This window comes from Thermobia domestica, chromosome 7 (assembly GCF_964235325.1).
Source record: "Thermobia domestica chromosome 7, izTheDome1.hap1.1, whole genome shotgun sequence".
NCBI lineage: Eukaryota > Metazoa > Arthropoda > Insecta > Zygentoma > Lepismatidae > Thermobia > Thermobia domestica.
In genome coordinates, this window is record NC_137460.1 from 160,753,593 (window position 1) to 160,773,431 (window position 19,839).

Genomic DNA, 19,839 nt, shown 5'->3' on the forward strand with positions numbered 1-19,839 from the left:
TGTATGCTCGCTGCAACACAATATAAATTAGAGACTCTGTGACGGATTATTTTTCGCTTTTTAAAATGTATTAACGGAACGGACAGTTACAGAAGTAAAAAATATGTTATTTAAAGTGTATATGTGCGAGTGTTAAAAAGTATTTTTCTGTTCTTTACTACTATTGATAATAATATTTTTTTTCTTGAAATACTTTGGTCGTTGCGCAATGCTGCAACGCTAGCATTAGCCGCCACTGCGTGAAACACGTCGTACGTCACACATGTTTAACAGCTTTGTAATCTTAATTAAACTAGTGAACATTGTAGATGAAATTAACAGATTTCGAATATGCTGAAAAAATTAATTTTAGACTATTAGTTTTAGGCAAGTAAACAGCAAGAGTGAAACTGTATATACGATTTTGTAATACTATTTACTAGTAGGAACAAGGAAAAGACTGAAGGAAAGCATACAGTACCTAATTCTGATTTAGGATCCATGTACACTTTATGCAAAACACTGTTGCTTTGAATCTTTTTCCACCAGGTTTGTGCCAAATGAAATCGGCAGTCAAAAACCTTACATTATGGAGAAACGTTTTTGATAGCTTTGTGAGCTGCAATTTCGAAGTCAACCCAAATAGATTTGATATCCAGTCTGCTGTCAACTGATTTAATCAGTTCTCACATTGCCTTGTAAATTTTCTGGTCCTTCTTTGGCAAAGACGCAAAGCATATTGGTAAGTAGAAACCATTCTTTCGTGCATGAATCATGAACAATTGCACAAAGTGCCTGGGAGCGTAAGTGAAGGTACCATCAGTGAACACATCCATATCGCCAGTCCCACATAGGAATCAATAAAAAAGATAGCAATGAATAAAGAACAGCCAATTAAATGTCACGATTATTAAATGTCTAACTAAATGCTAACACATGAAGTAGAAAAAAATATAGCATTAAAATATATTTTTATGGTAGTTCAAAACTAGTAGTTCAAATAAAACTTACGAGATGTTTCTCTGGCAAGTAAGAACCACTATTTGAGACTCAGCATACGAACTTTTCTCCTTTCGTCGTAATAACATCTTTCATCTCTGCCATTTGCTTAATAGCTTGGAAAGTGCATGTGGGTCGAGTTTACTTTGACAATTATACATTGCTTGTCTTCAACTCCTCATATTTTTATGGATAAATTGTACACAATCCTCCATCTTCGAAAGCTCCTGCCTGATAATCTTATTAGGTCTCTCACTAACATGTTCCATCCTTTTCTTTTACATGCTTCGTTTAGAATATGCTTCTGAAGTTTTTGTGGATCTTGAGAGTGATTATGATCTCCTTTAATTTCGATGACTTCACTTCTAGTGATATCTGTTCTAATTGTTGCACAACATGACTTCGTGGTGCACCTGTGAAAGAGTAAACCGTGATTACACTGACTACATTTTTTTAAAAAAAAGTCAAAGCTGGTATATTATACTATTTTCAGATTAACTGAAATTAGTCTCTTATTTAGGCATTTGCAGTAAATGTCACCTATACCTAGGTAATATTTAATGGATTTAGATACCCAGTCTATCATAGTTTTAAGTAACTCAAATTCAAAAATGTTCTTAAAAACAACACAGAAAACTAGATATTCAAACACTAAAGACTACTTGCTTAGTAACAAAGAAGTACGGCAACAGTTCCGTAAATTTATCAGATCACTAGAATAAACCTAGTAAATAAACCCGATTAAACTCCGATCCGGTTTGTTAATAAAACACACTTACCTCCAACAAATTGCAGTTATGTTCCCAGGAAAACGTCGCTACTTCAACCCTCCGAGTAACAAACACGACACTCCTTTGCTTGTAACTGTAAACTCCATCTTCTAACTGCAACTGTAACCAGTAGCACTGTGGAAACAGTATAACAGCAGGCGACTTTTAGTCTATGTGAGACACCACGCCTTATGAGATTTTATTGGCCTTCAGCCGCAGACCACAGCCATTCACATTGCTCGGTTTGTTTATTTGCACAAGTAAACATTTTAATTGCCTACACAAGTGTCATCTTTCACTTTTGGAATTAAACATTTTAATTGTCTACCCGGATGTTAGTATTGGACTTGAACATTTTATCGCAAAATCTCATTTTCTTATCTTCATTAGATATTGTGCGCAATTCTGTTTTTATCATCTGGCAACGTCGCTTCTCGTTCCTATGCGCGATCCTGGCCAAAGATACTGTCAATCAACCTCTAATCTGGCATTTGCTGATAAAGAAGATAAGTGTGCACAAGTCTGTGACTCCCGTTTTCGCTTACGCACGTGTTAGTTAATCGTGTTGTGATTTGACTAGTTTATATGGAAAGCGCAACATTTGCGATACTTCGAGTATTGACATTTGTGATACTGGGACATTTGCGGTACTATTGAAAATAATTTCTTCTTCAAACCTTCTTCTAACATTTCTTCTAAGGATATTTTAGGGGTGTTCAGTTAGAGGCTAGGCATATAGTATCAACTGCTATACAAAGACCAAGTTTTATCGCAATGGTGTAGCCAGAATATTGTTTTAGGGGGGATAACATGACTTTTTCAGGAATCCTGGGCTTTTTGCATACTAAAAGCAGACTAAAAATTTTCTTTCAGAGTATGAAACCGTTACTAACTCACTATATCTACATACAAACCTTTTTCACAGCATCTAAGAACATATAAACGAAAGTATAATGATCAATTATACAGAAAAGTGAAAGAATAGTTCCTTGGATGGTAACACATCTGAAAGATGTAAACAAACACTTGTTTGTGATTTGCAGAAACCGTTATCTCTGATTGATCGAACGCCTGACTATGATATTTAAAGGGAAAATTCTAGAAATATTTATATTTTTTATTTTCTTTTATAGTTTTCCTTAACAGTATTCCAATAACTATTTGCCAATAGTTACTCAGGGGTGAAATATAACATTTCTCTTTCTTCATTTTTAACATATTGAAATACTTGTAATTACGCGTATGTATTACGGAATTATCCAAAGAGCAACTTGTCAGTGGAGTGATTTGTCGCAAGTTACTCATTTAGAACACAGTTATCCATTGTTATGAACAAATTTAGGGACTTTGGTCAGGTCTAGCTCGGAATAAATATAAGAAACAAAGTCAAAATTAACGTTCAATGAATTATTAATTTATTTTCCTGATTTATAATAGAGTTCAGTTAGTAGATGGCTTCTCTTGTGGAACAAACAAAAATTACTCCAACTTTCGAACTTGTGATATTTTCCTCAAGAATTTCTTAGCATCTTTTGAAGCTACATGTTCAGTTAATACATTTGCTATTCTTCAGTTCAATCTTATGTACTGATGTCGTCTACTTCAATGTTCAAAGTTCTTCTTTCATATAGGTAATCGTTGTATCCAGCCGCATTTCTTAGAAACTTCACCAAAGAGTACACATTAAGAGTTGACTTACCTATTAACGATTTAAGTCTGTGGTTTACCCTTTAACAACATTATTTGTTCTATGCTGTTGATTCAAGTAGTTCCACGCAAAGATGTCAATACTGGGATTGTTTAACCACTGTTCTACAAAATTATCTAAAAACTTCTCAAATCTTTCATGATATGGTGCATCTTCCATAACGGAAAGCCATCCAACATCAACATCACTTCGGGGGAAATGCTAGAGCATAACACATTGTCAGGAGAGCCTAACCTCTGGAACTGATTTATAACCATTTGTGAGGCCTAATTCCTGAACATTCCTCCAGAAGCATTAATTCAAATGGAAATTACACCCACTAATGTGCTTTCCGGAAACAGTGTTCTAAGAGATGTTATTGCAGGTTGCTCGAAATCCAATTTGACTAATTTCGGACTATAATCATTAATATTAGCGTTTACCGAACTGAAAAATCTCTGATACGTCTTACTATCTTTTTCTGGTAAGAGGCCGAAGATCAAAGGGACAATGTTTGCTTCCTCCAAGTTACTTCCAATATCTGCGTGTGTTGTATATAATTGGGCAAACTGCCGACTACAACACTTAAATGTTCCGTCCATTAAAAAAATATATAGAGTGCTCAGTTGCACACTGTTTTCTCTTCGCAATGCAAAATATTAACATTCTTCCTTCTATCGTGGTGTTATCTTCAAGCAGGAAGTTTGTTTCATCATGTATCTTCAGAATATTGCAAGGATCCCCACATCACAACAAACGCACGTGTCAACTCAACACGTGTTATTATTTACAAACAACATAGCAAACAGGAAGCCAACGCAAAAGAACACCAAAAAACGCCAAAAGCAAACGGACCTCACAAAAGGACCCGAGGAGAACAAATAAAAAAAGAAACACCGAGGAACCCAGCATCAATCGTCCAACTAATCAAATCACCTACACCGCCCTAAGGTCGCACTGGACTAAAAAACACCCATCCTTCCCAAGGTCACACTGAACTAAAAATCCTCTCAACAACAAAGCCTTGCAAAGCTACCTTGAGCTGAGGAAACTATCCTTCCAAACTCACCAAACCGGCAGGTACCTTAAAAACTGCTTTGAAAAAAGGGGCACCGTGCAAAACACCTATACTCCTCTACTTAAACATTAACAAAAAAAAAACCAGCATTATTCTCTTTATAATCAAAAACGTTTTATATTTATCAAATTTTATAATAAACTTGGTAAAAAAATAAATCTCAAACCATTATTAACTCTACCAAAAACATTACAATATACTCCACGGTGTGTTCCGCAAATGTCCAACTATCTAAGGGAAAGTTTTCAACAGTACCGCAAATGTCCCAGAAAAACTGTTATTTTTATTGTACCGCAAATGTCCTGTACCGTAAATATCCTGATACCGTTTATATGTGGCCTTGCTCATAGTAATGATCCAATTTTGTTACCCATTGAAATGCACATATTTAGGAAAATCTTTCAGAATTATGTAAATTTATATCATTTTAGTATTATACGAAATATTTGAGATTCTTTAATTGAGATAAATAATTTCAAAATTATTCAATTAGTAAATCCGATGATTATTGAAAATAGGCGGATTATATTTCTGGTCTTTTATATATTTACATTTCCATATGATTTAATGTAAACGTTACCATGGAAATGGGCGTGTGAATCCCTGATTTGAGGAACGTCTGGCGTTGAAAATAAGTAGTTCGTGATTACAAATAGGAAGCGATAGTGCTTAATTTTTGTTCTGGAAGATATTTGGCCATTTTGCTAATTTCATGAGAAATAAGATATGTTTGACAACTGAAGTGCAATTAATAAAGCTCAAAAAGAATCATTAAATTAAATTTACTGAAAATAATCTATTTTTAAAAAATGAAAAAAAAAAATATCTGAAGTGAAAAGAGTGCCTCTTATTTCATAATGATTTAACTTGTTTAATTTGCTTGTTGATTAGTAAATCTTGAACATTAACGTAAGCTGATTTTTTTTTTTTTTTTTTTTTTAAGCTTCGAGAATTCTTCAAAAATAAGTTAGAACTAGAATATAAAGTTTTGGCAGTTTTAGCATTAAAGTTTAAGTTACTTTTACTGGCAGACGAAGTTAAAATTTGAAAGCCTGGCAAAGGCAACTAATATGATTGGTGGATAGTTTTCTCCCTTCTTCTACAGAGTAAAATGAATGTACTTCCGAACATTTCATAATATTTTACTGCGTATTTAAATTATTAATATTTTAGCAGAATGCGAGTCTTGTAGAATAAAAATGTAATTTTTCTCCAGTTCTATGACTTCAAAATTGTAGTATTGATAAAATTTTTCAAACAAGTTTTGTTCTGTAGATTGTTACATATTATTGCACATATAGTCACTGCAAATTAATATCAATGGAACAAGTAAACTTTCGTGGATACTTTTATTTAAAATCGTCTCCTTTAGCCTAGCCAGTATATTGGTGGACGTAAAACTGAAAGATTTCATTATTTTTTTTATTTAAAATGATTCTTTGTTAGTGTTTACACAATTCATTATCACAAATACTTGAAGCTGATTTACCTTCTTATTTTGAATTGATTTTGAGTTTAACGTCCCGTTCAGCAGCGAGGATATATGAGACATGAACCTACTGATTAACGTGGAATCCGAACCACATGAGCTCCCGCTGGGTATCGAAGCCGGGTCTCTCACACCAAAGGCGCGTACGCTTAGCGTTTAACCACGAAGGAACTCCTTCCTATTTTGATTCTTGTACAGATACATGCTCAGTGGCCCACAATATATGACTAAACTGTGTTTTGATAATATTTTAGTTTAATTATAAGTAATGAAATGTAAATTATAGAATATGAATGATGCGTAGTTTTTATCTATGTATGGGCCAATATTAGAGTAAGTTAGTGATGTATGATATAAGTTAGGATTTATATTTCTGAGCTTGCGGCATCTATGGCCATTTAGCCCGTCATGTATGAGGGATGACGTCCTTCGGCGAGCACACTATCCGGGGAAAGGGAAGTAAAGAAGCGGCCTGGAACCTATAAGTCAGGTACCACCCTGGCATTTGCCTGGTGTGAGTGAGGAAAACCCAGGAAGCTGAGCTGAAAAGCTTTTTAACACTTTTTCGACCGAGTGCCCCCACCGAGAATCGAACCCGGGGCGAGAGCGTTAGCGACTACGCTACGCGGGGCCACGTTGTATATTATAAAATGTGTTGAAAACTTTCAATCCTATTATCATAATTTGGATTTGATATGTATTTTGATATTAAATGTATCGAAAAATAACGATTTACTTCATAAACTATGCATGTAAACATCTAAATAAGAAAAAGCGAAATAACTTATAAGAAAATGTGAAAGTATTTTATTTAAAAATTGAGGATTTCATGACTACGAAAATCGATTACAGTGACGACTATTAAGAAAACTGTGAATTAATTAAGATCAGCAGTTCCGAGATGTTCATTACATATTTTCCCCCTTTTTAAAATATTCATACAATTTGCTGTGAATAAAGATTGACCTAATCAATACACAACTTTATTTCAGTAGTTAGTTAGATTTTTTCATTTTGAAAGTTATTTCTTAATAATTCGTCAGTGTACTTCCAATTATGAGAAATGATGCTTTTTAATTAGCGATAGCAGCGGAGAACTTTAGCATTTAAAGATGAACGTGAAATATATCTTATAATTTTGATAGGTTTATGATAAGTCAGATTGCCATTGTCAAAGAATAGTAACTATCAATTTCTATTTTAAGTAAAATTGCGTGTTTAGCATTTGTAGGGATATTCCTAACAGCTGTAAAATGGCGTCGCAATTTACAGAAATTATATGACTTTGTTATTATTATCAATACAATTTCATTTTAAACAGTAAATAATAAGTAAAAGTGTGGTTGCACAGGAAATACGGTCACTTTGGAGAGAGAGAGAGAGATTACACTCCCTGGAACGCTCTTGCTTGCTTCAAGACTAGCGCTACGGACTAGTAGAACTAGGTGGGCGAAGATACTTGTAGTAGTCAAAAGGAAGTGCATAATTTCAAGAGAATACCGAGAGGAAAGTCTGTGCCCATTGAAAAAAGGCCAGTTATTGTCACCCTTCATAATGAAGGGTATTCAGTGCGAGAAATCACTAAGAACTTAACGATAGCCAAGTGTACAGTTAATGATGCAATATTGTGATATCTCACTTACGGAACTCATGATGCTCGTGATCGCCCTGGGCAGTCGAAAGTGACAATAGAGAGTGAAACTATGACAATACGATACCTCAGAAAGCATAACAGATGATTAATAGCCCCGAAAATTACGGCAGATGTAAACAGGACTCGTGGCATCCATTAGAACTGTGAAACGGCGACTGTAGGAAGCAAACTTACATGGAGGTATAGCTATAGTAAGCAGTCACTTAGGTGTGGCAATAAACAGAAAAGACTACAGTGGGCACAAGCACATAAAAACTGGACAGAAGAGCAACCTGAAAACGTGTATTGTGGACCGACGAGTCTAAGTTCGAAGTGTTTGGAGATAGATGAAGACGGTTCGTGCGCAGTTGTAAAAATGAAAAAAATGCTACTAGAACAGATAATGTCGACAATAAAACCTGGTGAGAGTCTGTGTTCGTTTTGAGGTGTTTCTCCTGTACTGGGCTTGCCGAGTTAATTAAAATCGATGACATTATGAGAAAATAAAACGTTATCGCGATATCTTTGAGATATATGTGCATTTTCCTTTAGTTTTCGTTTAATCCAAAACTTTACTTCAGTGCAAGGTAAAAATCCCAATCATATGTCTGCACTATGCAGAGGATACCTCCAAGTCCAAATTGACTCAGGGATCCTAGAGCTAATGATATGGCCCAGTACCAGATCTAGAAATTTCGGACTCCCCGCAAAAAAATTTGAAAGGGCCCCCTCTATATTGAATACTTTTTCATAGTGCATTTTAATGAAATATTCCTAGTGTTCTATTTGCCACGGAACAGAGATTCAGTACTATACGGAGATTAAATACTTACGTTTTAAAGAAATATTTCCCCCTCGACTTAATCTCCGCAAACTTTAGTATAAGATCTCTCTTTTCAATGGTCGAAGCCCTCTCATGGATGATTACCAACATTCCCAAGTCGCTTATTCTCTTCTGGGTTTTTGAGCACTTTAAATGGCTCTTGATCCTCATTAAGACAGAATGACCTTTCGGCGGTAGCTACAGTCACGAATAAAGTCAGGAATAAAGGAAGAGTGGTCAAAACTTCAGGATAAGTTAGGGCAATAGTATTAAACTCGACGTTTAGTAATACTGCCAATTCAAGAACAGTGTTGATCTTTAAAATATCCGATCCAGTGCGAAGGGAAATTAATTCCAATTGTAGCGACGGACCACCATTTGTGATTCTGATATTAGGACTTTTCTTTTCAGATTCCGGTATAAGCAAACGAGAGCTTGTAGGTTTACTCTAGATGTAATTATGTATGTATGTAGTTCTTTATTCCTAGGCAACTACCAGACAAATTTAAACCAAATTTGATGGGCAAGTACCAAATCATTTAAGGAATAAAGAACACTATATGTAATGGCCAGCCGAGCTCGGCCACAGGCTCGGCTCGATTTGCCTTGTATGTTGTATTTTATTTCTCGGTAACTACTGGTCAAATCATATAAATTTGGCGCGAATAGCCCATAGTTTAAAGAATAAAAGTCGCTATACTTGGTGACCGACTCGGCCAAGAACAGACTCGGCACGCCTCTGTTTGTATGTGGTACTTTATTTCTCGGTAACTATTGGTCAGATTTAAATCAAATTTGGTGGCCAAGTACCCAATCGCCTAAGAAATAAAGACCATTATATATGATGACTGAGCTCCATCGGCGACAGGCTTGGCTCGACTAGCCTTGTACGTTGTATTCATTTTTCTTTAACTACTGGCCGAATATAATCGAAATTTGGTGGACAGGTAACCCATCATCCAAAGAATAAAGATCGCTATACTTGGTGTCCATTTCAAATCTACAGAAGACGTTTTAAGCTATATAAAGGGAAAACCTTCATAACAAGTATCGATCTTTCTAGTTCTCATTACCAAATTTTGCTGCATTCTAGGAGTCGTAAATATATGACCTTCGAGCTCTATCACACCAGAAAGTCACACGAATTTTTAGGTGCACAATGGGCCATCGGACCTCAAGCCAAGGGCTCAGTATCGCAACGAGGATAATTTTGGATGACCTGCCCGATAGGATTACCAGTTTTGCGGATGATATAAGTTAGAAGCTCTTACAGCTTTCCACAGCAGTTACAGGATTTAGAACTACTATTTAAGAAGCTTAGAAAACACGATTTTCTTGTGTCTCCCAAGAAGACACACAAAAGTTACAAAGAGCATAACATATTAGGGCACCTCGTTAGTGGAGAATCCGTTAAAATATCACCAAAAATATCAAGGAAAATAAGAAATTACAAAAAGCCAACTACAAAGCGGATTCTTAAAAGTTTTATTGGGTTATGTTCATATCTTAGAGGACATATCAAAGATTTCACAATAAAGATCGAACCATTGCAGCTATTAGTAACTTCCAAATCTTAGTTTAAATGGACAAAGGAGTATGATGCTCTCTTTGAACAATTGAAAGAAGACATACTACAAGCTCCTTCATTCTCTCATTTCGACGATTCTCTAGAAATTCGCGTGTATAGCGACAGTAGTCAGATTCAAATCGGGGAATACGCGCTTGTTGTGACCCAAACACTGACACAGAGAAGGTAGTTGCCTACTGTTCAAGGAGATTGACGAAAAACGAACAGAAAGCTAGTATTTGGCTAAAAGAATTACAACGCTCATATATACCTTGCGGAAATTTCGTTACTTTTTACTAAATAGAAAGTTCAATCTCTATGTGGATGCTAACTGTATAGCTACGTTGGATACACAAACCGATAGACTTGGGAAGTATACCAGATACAAATTATTCTTAGCCGATTATGACTTTAACATACAGTGTTTGCCAGGGTAAACATCCCGCCGACATAATTAGTAGGCTTGAACAAACAAAAGACATCATGAACGAAGAAGAGAACGAAGAAAATAGCGAAGAGAAAGGTGAATATTATCACGTCTTTAGATCAAATACCTTACAAGTAGAAAATAACACCTTTGTACCAGACATAGCATGAGAACAACGAAAGGACGACAATTACGAGGACGACAGACGACATCTCTGTCCAAGAGGGAAAGGAACCTGACAAGATCTCCACAGTTAGATCAGCAAGATTTTTTGTCTCAAAGACGGCATATTATACAGGAAACAAGATCATCCTGATTATGGTTTATTACATCTTTTATGTATACCCAAGTCGCTAGCCAACTTGTGGTTTACAACCTTCCACCGCCAAGCAATGAATCCTCACTTTGGGTTCACAAAAACATATAAAAGCGCTGTAAAGAAATTTTATATGCCGCACCTTAAGAACTACTTTGCTCACAAAATACGCACGTGCCCAGATTGTCAAAGATTTAAAAAGCTATCAGAAAAGAAACAGGCAGAACTACGGTAGCACCCTGTGAGAGATATAGCAACAATATCGTTATATGATGAACTGGGGCCATTCTCAAGTAAAGAGGGACAAAATAAATACATATTAGTAGCCACAGTATTAGCTACACGTTATGTTATTGCAAAGACAGTGGACGCAATAAATACCGAAAATAAGAAATTTTTAGAATATGACATCATTCTAAATTTCGGAGCATTTACAACATTGTATTGGGATAAATATCCAGTACATGAGCGAATTATTTGCAACATTTAGTGCAGAAGTATGATTTCATCTATAAGTATTCGCCAGTATATAATCGTGCCTCGATAGGATTGCTAGAGCAAACAACAAAATTATCTCAATTTTTTTGCACAAGAGTATCATAAGGATTGGGACAAATGGCTACCGCACATTATTTTTGGCATTAATACTTATATACAAGGTGGTACAAAATATTCAGCGAGTTTCTTATTATTTGGATACGAACCTAGGATCCTGACAGAATGCACGCTAGAATCTAAACAACACATACAAGTGGACAGGGATAAATTAACAGCAATCAAGAAGAAAGTGCAAACTAACCTGGAAGAGGCATATATTAAACAAAAGATTGTTGCAATTGTTGCAAATTATTAACTGGTTCTAGCAGCCAAATTAGCCATTTACCACTTATTTTTCTCAGTGTACCTGTAAGCTAATTTTATCAGTTTCTCAATACCATGCGACTACAGAAAACTGAAAATAATATTACTCTAGCCTGCCACATGGTGCACATAAGTGCCGATGATGGTGGTCAGGCTTAATTTTGCACATAATCGACTACCTAAGGCCACATATTTTATTCCCTCCCCCGCCTTGTATATTATAAAATAAATCGATCCATTTTACTAGAAATGTCCGGTGTGGGCGTTTCTGTATTACATATTATAATACACTGTTATCTTTTAGAGTGATCCGGCCTATAAACATGCATTCAAGGTGAAATTTTCTGTAGTCGCGACTAAATGCAGAATTCATTGTGACAACAATTTGATCATTGCAATTTACAACACAAGAACTACGATTATATTTTCTTTGACGGAAGGGGAAGGGGGCTGAAGTATAGCCTTGGATGTGGCAATGTGTTCATTTGACCCTGTACAATTGTCAGTTATTGACTTCAAACGCCACATTTCTGACCTTTTCAGGCCGGTATATGTAATGACCTCTACATACTGCTTTGCTATATATTATGGGCATGCCACGAAACCTGAAATCCAGTAACAAGATCATACAGTTGTGTTGCAAGATATAATTTATGCAAATGTCTGTCGTCAAACTGAAATATTCAGTTACCAAATGGCGACCTGGTGATTGAAAATTCCGACCTGGCGACCAACTTGATACATAGTAGTACATGGTTTAGTCTTAAATTAGTTAGGCGCAAGATTCATATTTCTAGTTGCAACGGTGACCTGGCACTCCGGAATTTTCAAGACACACACACACATACCAATATCTATATCTATATCTCTATCTATCTATCTATCTATCTATCTATCTATCTATCTATCTATCTATCTATCTATCTATCTATCTATCTATCTATCTAATGCTTTGTGTGATCCACCCTTGATAAGTTTCTCGCTACGCCACTGTTTGTTCCAGTGCCCGAACTTCCGTCAGCGGCAGTGTAATACATACAAACCCACATACGGACATACCAAATGCAATAATTCGTAGAAAAAACTTCCCTTCGTTCACTTTCCGTCAGAAGAACGCATGTTCCATCTCACGGTAAAAGCATGAGTTCCATTTCTCATTGCCTAAAAAAGACTAAATTTGTTCATTTACATTTATTTCAATGTTCAACTATCATTTTTGTTATATTACAAGGTTAGTCTTGCAATATTCTGGCGCACAACAACTGTACTTAGTGCATTCCAATGAAAGCATGTTAACGTTCAAACTATTGCTCATCGTGTTGGATTTGGGTTTAGGTCCCTTTGAGTAGCAAGGCAATATGAGACGTAGACTTACAAGTTAACGTAGGATGCGAACCACATGAGCTTCCATCGGGATGGATCCCGGATCTCCCGCACGAAAAGTATCTATTCCCGGATCTCCCGTAGGATATCCATATACCCACAAAGGAGCTCCCCCTATTGTTGAACTGTCTATACCCATCTTCCTGTCAGTTCCTCGATTCTATGTCGATACCACATCTTGTCCTTAGAAGCAAAGAAGTCAGCCACTGCTGTTTCCACTTCCTGCTGATTGCATCATGATTTTAGGAAGTGCGCTATGGACCGAAACATGTAGTAATTAGAACGGGAAAGGTCAGAACTATATGTCAAATGTGGCATCAGTTGGATGCCGTCAAGCTCTTGCATGTTTTGTTGCGTTTCTCCAGTTAAATGTGGTTCTGTGTTATCATGTTGCAGCAGAACGCGCTTTCGGTTCACCAATGCGCGATATATTTGACCTAGTGCAGCATACATCCGCTCCAACTGTTCAGAATAAAACTGATATTATTGGTGCGACTGTTAGAAACCAACTGGGAGTGAATTACTTTCCAAAACTTCCGGAAGGTAAAAGCTGAAGGATATAAAAGGAGTCGAAAACGACCCAATGGGAATATATGAGCTAGCCTTTTATAGGGTAGTGCTTCTACTATGACAGATTAAATACACGTAGAAATTTAATTTATACCACACACTAAAGTATATTTTCCGCTTTTACAAATAAATGAATATATCATAAGGCATTCACCAATACGGTATAACGATGAAGGAAAAGGGATATTTCATTTTTTTAAATTTTGGACATAAAGTACGAAACTTCGTATAAAAAGGCCTCTCGATACACAGTAAACTAACACTAGGTTCCCTTATAAGAGTTTTTTGAAAATTCCGCTAGGAATGGGTGAAGGAACACGGGGAAAATTAATATGGTGGACACAGAACGAGGGTGAAGTTCCTTCTCTGAACTCTTGGAAAGAAAGGCTCAATATTTGGCATGAAAGGCTTTGTCATACACATAGTACGAATATCTTCTTAATTTTACGGTACAAAATTCGGACATTCATACCAATGAGATGGAGGCGAGATCAATTTGAAAGATGCAGGGAGAAACAGGGAATGTTTCCTGAACCATTAGGTGTTTAGTACGAACATATTCAGTTGCACAAATTCAATGCACTAGAATGAGGAAATGAGTTTAGTTTTTTTTAAAAAAAAAACATCCAAGTGTAACTACGAAGCTTGATATAGGCTATGAAGTATTTTCGATGCAGAGTAATCACTATACAAAATTTCAAAATTGAAAAATCCACTCCGAAAACATGAAGATAAACCAGATTAACATAACATAACAAATACGAAGAGAAAAAATATGCCTTAACCATTAGCCATAGCACTTGAGTTTAAGCAGGTCTTGGATACACATAATAAAGTCAAGTCACACATCTTTTTGGAAAGGTCACATTCTTATTCATAAATGGAATTTTACAAATATATATATATTGTGTTGAAAACAAATTTTATGAAAAAGGATTAATAAATAGATAATTTGATAATTAGATAATTTATAATTAGATAAATTGTAAAAAAAAGTCATAGTGCTTAAGTGAATTATAAGAAAGAGCCTTAAGAAAAGGAACCATTAATATGTTTTTCCTTTGTTATAATAACTTGTCCTAAGGGACAACGCAAATAAAACTAATAAAACTTTTTAATTATAAAAAAATTATAAAGCTCTTAATTTAAATTTAAAAACTAACAAAATTTGGAAATATAATGGGGATGCAGGCTGGCGGAGAGAGAGAGAAAATGGAGGCAACAAAAACATCGCTTTTTAGCCATGTGCGAAAAAACGAACGTGGGACTTAGGCTAAAAGGTTACCATATACTCATGTAAGCTACCATTGCTATCACCTGTAAAAGTTAGCTTAAAAAAATTCTAATCTTTCCAAATTTGGTTTCCTAGCATAATTAGTTTTTGTAACAATAACTTAAATATGCAAATAGCAGCATAAATAGCATCTTATATGTGTTAAAACTCTCTTTGTGTAAATAAAATTGTTATTAAGCTTTAGCCCCCTCAGCCAATGTGACCGTTAGTTACATAATATGCAGCTCCAGCTCTAGTTTACGCACCACCACCTCCATCTCCTCCTCCAGCTCCAGTTACAATATATAAAACACCAACAATAATATATAAGCCATGATTAATAAAAATACCTAACTAAATGTAATTTAATTAAGCATTTTTATTAATCAACTAGCAGCGTTCACCCCGCTTCGCTGCGGTCACCCCGGAACGCAATAAACTTTGTTACTTAGATAATTTTTACTTTTTCGCTTTCAAGTGATATGATAAAAACCATAGAAGATTGCAGTAAATGTTAACATTATATCGCCTGTCATTTATGTTAACCCGCCCAGTGACACGGTCATGCGGGTTGCATATACATACGTTTATTTTTATACCTATGATGAACTAACAAAGGATTTGTACGTAATGGACACCTGAATGGTCAATTATCTCAAGACACTGGTAATTGAAAATTAAAGTGATATGATAAAAACCATCTAGGGTCCAAATCCTAATAACCCCCCCAAAAATAAAAGAAATTGGTTCAGCCGTATTAGCGTGATGAGCGGACAAAGGATTTGTACGTTCTCTTTTATATATATATATATATATATATATATATATATATATATATATATATATATATATATATATATATATATATATATATATATATATATATATATATATATATATGTATATCTGTTTTAGACTATTGAAATTCTTTCAAGTCGACGTATCATAATTTCTATGTAGTTATATCTTGTTTTTTGCCTTCTATTATATAATTAGTTTACTTGTAGATTTGTTGTATATTTGTCGACGAATACTCAATAAACTGAATGTACAAATTACTATTACTGATGTTTGAAACCGAAAGCCATGAGTTCTACATATTATGTAGTGCATCGAAATACTTTCGTCTAATCAGCAGAAATACTGTATGAAGCAATGATTAAGTTACTTAAACAATTGAACAACCACAAGTATTAGTCCACATCAGAAAAATCATCATATTTCGCATACTTTATTCAATTAATTCGAATGTTGTAGTTTGGATCAGAACATATATCTCCCATAATTATATCTGGAAGATTTTAAGATGACAAATTTTAACTGTTATAGGAAATTATAACTGCAATATATTTTTAATATTTTCAGCGAATATGTGTGTAAATTATACATATATTAATACAGAAAATAAACTTTGTTGCTGACTATAAGTCTGAAGCATAAATACTATTAGATTTCTTATTTTTCCAGTAATTGAATCTGTTTTTTCTTATGTATTACTATAAAAGTGTTCGGAAAAATTACATTGAATAAATAAAATTTCTTACCTCTTTCGTGGTAAAGGTTTTTGTGTAAAGACGTAATTAATCTCAGTACAAGACTCCAAACAGTTACAGTAGAATCTTAGTTGTGGTTTCTCGCGTTTTTCTGTAAACGAATGTTAGAATATTTGTCTGAAGTTTAAGTATTAATTTACATTTATTAATATATAAATACATGTATACATATTCATAATACCTAGGAGTTGATAACACAAGTGGAAAACACAATAGAACAGAGTTTGTTGGTACTCTGTGAAAACTAGAAACACGTCAAATTTTCCTGCAGTTTTCCAGAAGCGGGGCGATGCTGTAGAATCTCTTAAGGGGTTAAAAGCTCAGAAAACATAAAGCTGTAATTACAGGCAAAAGTATGAAACAAATTCTAATTATATGTGGATAATTTGAAACTACTTTCTTCAACCTTTCGAATATACTAAATATATAACTCAGTTACAAACTTTGAATATCTAAAGGTTGTTCATAATGTGGTAAGTAATTCTCAATTTAGTATATACCATCCAAATATGACATATTATGTTTCATCATTATGTAAAAAGCTTTTAATAATCTTAAAAATTGAACTAAACAAAGCCACATCGAACGAATAACCGGACAGGAACTGTAACGACGCTCAAGAGAATAGAAGTGGCCACATAAGGTACAGTTAGAAAGTGGCGAATTGTGTGTGATGAAGGCGCTCCTTGGTTGGAATTAGACGGTCAATTATATAATACCATTCATTCTGCATTTGTGAAGATGTTTCGCCAGATCTGAGCCCATTGATATTGGGAATACAAATGCGAAATAAGCAACTCATAATGTTCAGTGGACAGGAAAAGCAATTCTAGGTATGTTTTTAATGTATAGAGAGGAAGGAATCTAACCAAATTAGACTGGAATAAACTCAATATCAAATGGGGGTGAGAATATATTCCGGATACACTGTACAGAAGGCAAAAAATCGGGTTAACTGTTTGAACATACGAGGGCCAGAAATATCTAAGCCATTGATGGGTATAGGAGGGAGAGTGGATGGGCACTTAGAAAAAAACAAACATATTGCAATGTTCTGCTTGGTAGAGTCTTTAAATAATGTAAACGGAGTTTTAACCCTTCACCTCTTATTATAAAAGAATTATCTTACAAATTTTTCACAATGTTCTTGAAATTGTTTTCTCTAAAATGATTCCAGTGCACAATAAATTTGATGTCCCTCCGCACGCAAAGTGTTTTCGGAAAAGGATAATTGTCCTAGCCCACAGCTGCCTCAGACGGGAATCGGTATTATGAATGATATTACTCAGGAATAGAAAAAGAACCGCTCTGTTTGTTTCAGAACCGGTTAAGGAACCGTGAACCATGATGAAGTTAGGACCGGTTCCAAAACCGGTGTCGTTGTTTTGTTGAATTTAAGAACCGCTCTCACAATCAGAACCGGTTCTATCATTTTGTTAACTTTAGAAACCGCTCTCAGAACCGGTTCATCATATTTTCTATATTTAAGAACTGCTCTCAAAACCGGTTTGCATTTTAACCATGGTTCAGGAACCGGTTCAAGAACCTGTTTGGTTTATTACGAAGTGGTTGTGGAACCGGCTCTGGAATATGAAGAAAAGCCCATAACCGGTTCTGAGATGTCGAGATACTACGGAGACCGGTTCTTGTGTTAGTCTTTTATGTAAGGTAAAAGTGGACCCGGTTTATAAATTTGAGAATAATCTAGAACCAGTTCTGAGGCTCTTTCTCACGAAGTCAGAAGAAGAAAGGACCGGTGTTTGTAAGAGATCTGAAAAATGAAACAAAAGGTCGGTGTTTGTAGCGTGCAATCGCGCTTTCCAACAAAAGGACTAAAGGACAGGATCTAATCGCTTACCAAGTCTTTCTCCTATTTCTATTGGCGATGAATAATATTTGTTTCATATGCAACCAAACAGGTTAATCAATTGACTGCACATATTTTTCAAACATGATTGTCATCCGTGGTAATCAGTGTCAATGCTACCTTGCATTGCTTTTTCAACCAAACGTTGTTTCATCTGTAAGCAATGATGGATGCTTTATTTATTTATTTATTTATTCCATTATTTAGTTTCTTAATTATTCCCTCAGTCGACTATATAACTCCAGTTGTAGAAGGCGTACAGTTTACGTTTACATACAAGTAAATTAATGATATATTTTTGTGCAATAGGATAATAGATCTATAATGGTTGTAATTAAAATGCATGTATTAATTAATTATATATTATTAAATGTGATAACATAGAATTTACGTTATAGAATAGAACAAACTAAGATTATTGGAAAAAAGATGAAATAATAAACAAATATTAGATACACAATACTATCGAAAAAGAAAAGTACAGTAATTTTAGAAAGGTAAATTTGTGATAAAGCTCTAATATACTCATGTCGAGATAATACATGAATGTTTAGTACAAAAAACAAAAAAGGAAGAAAGAAGTAAAATATAATAAAGCAAAGAATTGATTTTAAGATGCATAATATCAACATAACACTTACATCCAGTGGAATATTAAAAATAAGCGCTACCGGTATCATTCGAGAAACGTATACATACAGAAATCTAGTATCAGTATCATTGAGGTCATATTTTATATATATATATATTTCACAAACATGTAAGAACCGCTGTCACAACTGGTTTGACGTTTTCCCATCATATCAGAACCGGTTCAAGAAACGCTCCTGTTTTAACTCTCAGAGTTAGCCAAGAACCACTTCGTATGAAAACGGTTCGTGAACCGATTTTTCAACAACAACCGAATCTCAGAACCGCTCTCAGAATCGGTTCAACCTTTTTCCTAACATCTCAGAACCGGTTCTTCATTTTCTTGATATTTCAGAACTGGTTCAAGAACCGCTCCTTAACCCTTAACATCTCACAACGGGTTCGAAAGACACTTCCTGGAAAAAACAGAATGGTTCCTGAAAAACAGCCACAACCCAGAACCGGTCCGGAGTAATTTTTAATGAATTTGGTTAACTATAAGAGTCCAAATATGGTCCTACAAAGAGTAAGGTTTGGATTGAAATACGAATATACAAAGAACAATAGTAAAAGTGATGATAGCAATATATGCAAGCTGAGGATTGGCTGTCGGCAACTGAAAAGCATGGAAAGATAAAAGTTTAGTTTTAGAGGTATTGTATTCTAATCCTGAAAAAGTAGCGAATTGTGTTAAAGTATCCACACTTGTATTAAAGAGTAGGGTTCACCCGAGGTAATAGTCAAGTCATCAGCGTATGTAAAGATGTTAAGGAATGTAAAAAGAAGTCGGGGTAAGGAGTGTAAGATCGACAGAAAGTGTATCAGATGCAGAGTGAGTGCAAAAATATATGGAAAATTACATCCCTGACATACGCCACCACGAAACGAGATAACGGTTGATGATTGATCAATTGTAGTTTGAAACAGGGTTGTT

The 19,839-nt window shown here is 35.0% G+C and overlaps 1 protein-coding gene across 1 annotated transcript in view; it reads right to left on the bottom strand.

Annotated features, from left to right (window-relative positions):
• Nucleotides 1-16,495, bottom strand: part of LOC145688962 (uncharacterized) — a 210,429-nt gene extending 193,934 nt beyond the window's left edge. The window contains exon 1 of the mRNA XM_081763125.1: nucleotides 16,400-16,495. The gene's annotated coding sequence lies outside the window, so the exon portion shown is untranslated. The remainder of the gene's footprint in view (nucleotides 1-16,399) is intronic.
• Between the last annotated feature and the right edge of the window lie 3,344 nt (nucleotides 16,496-19,839).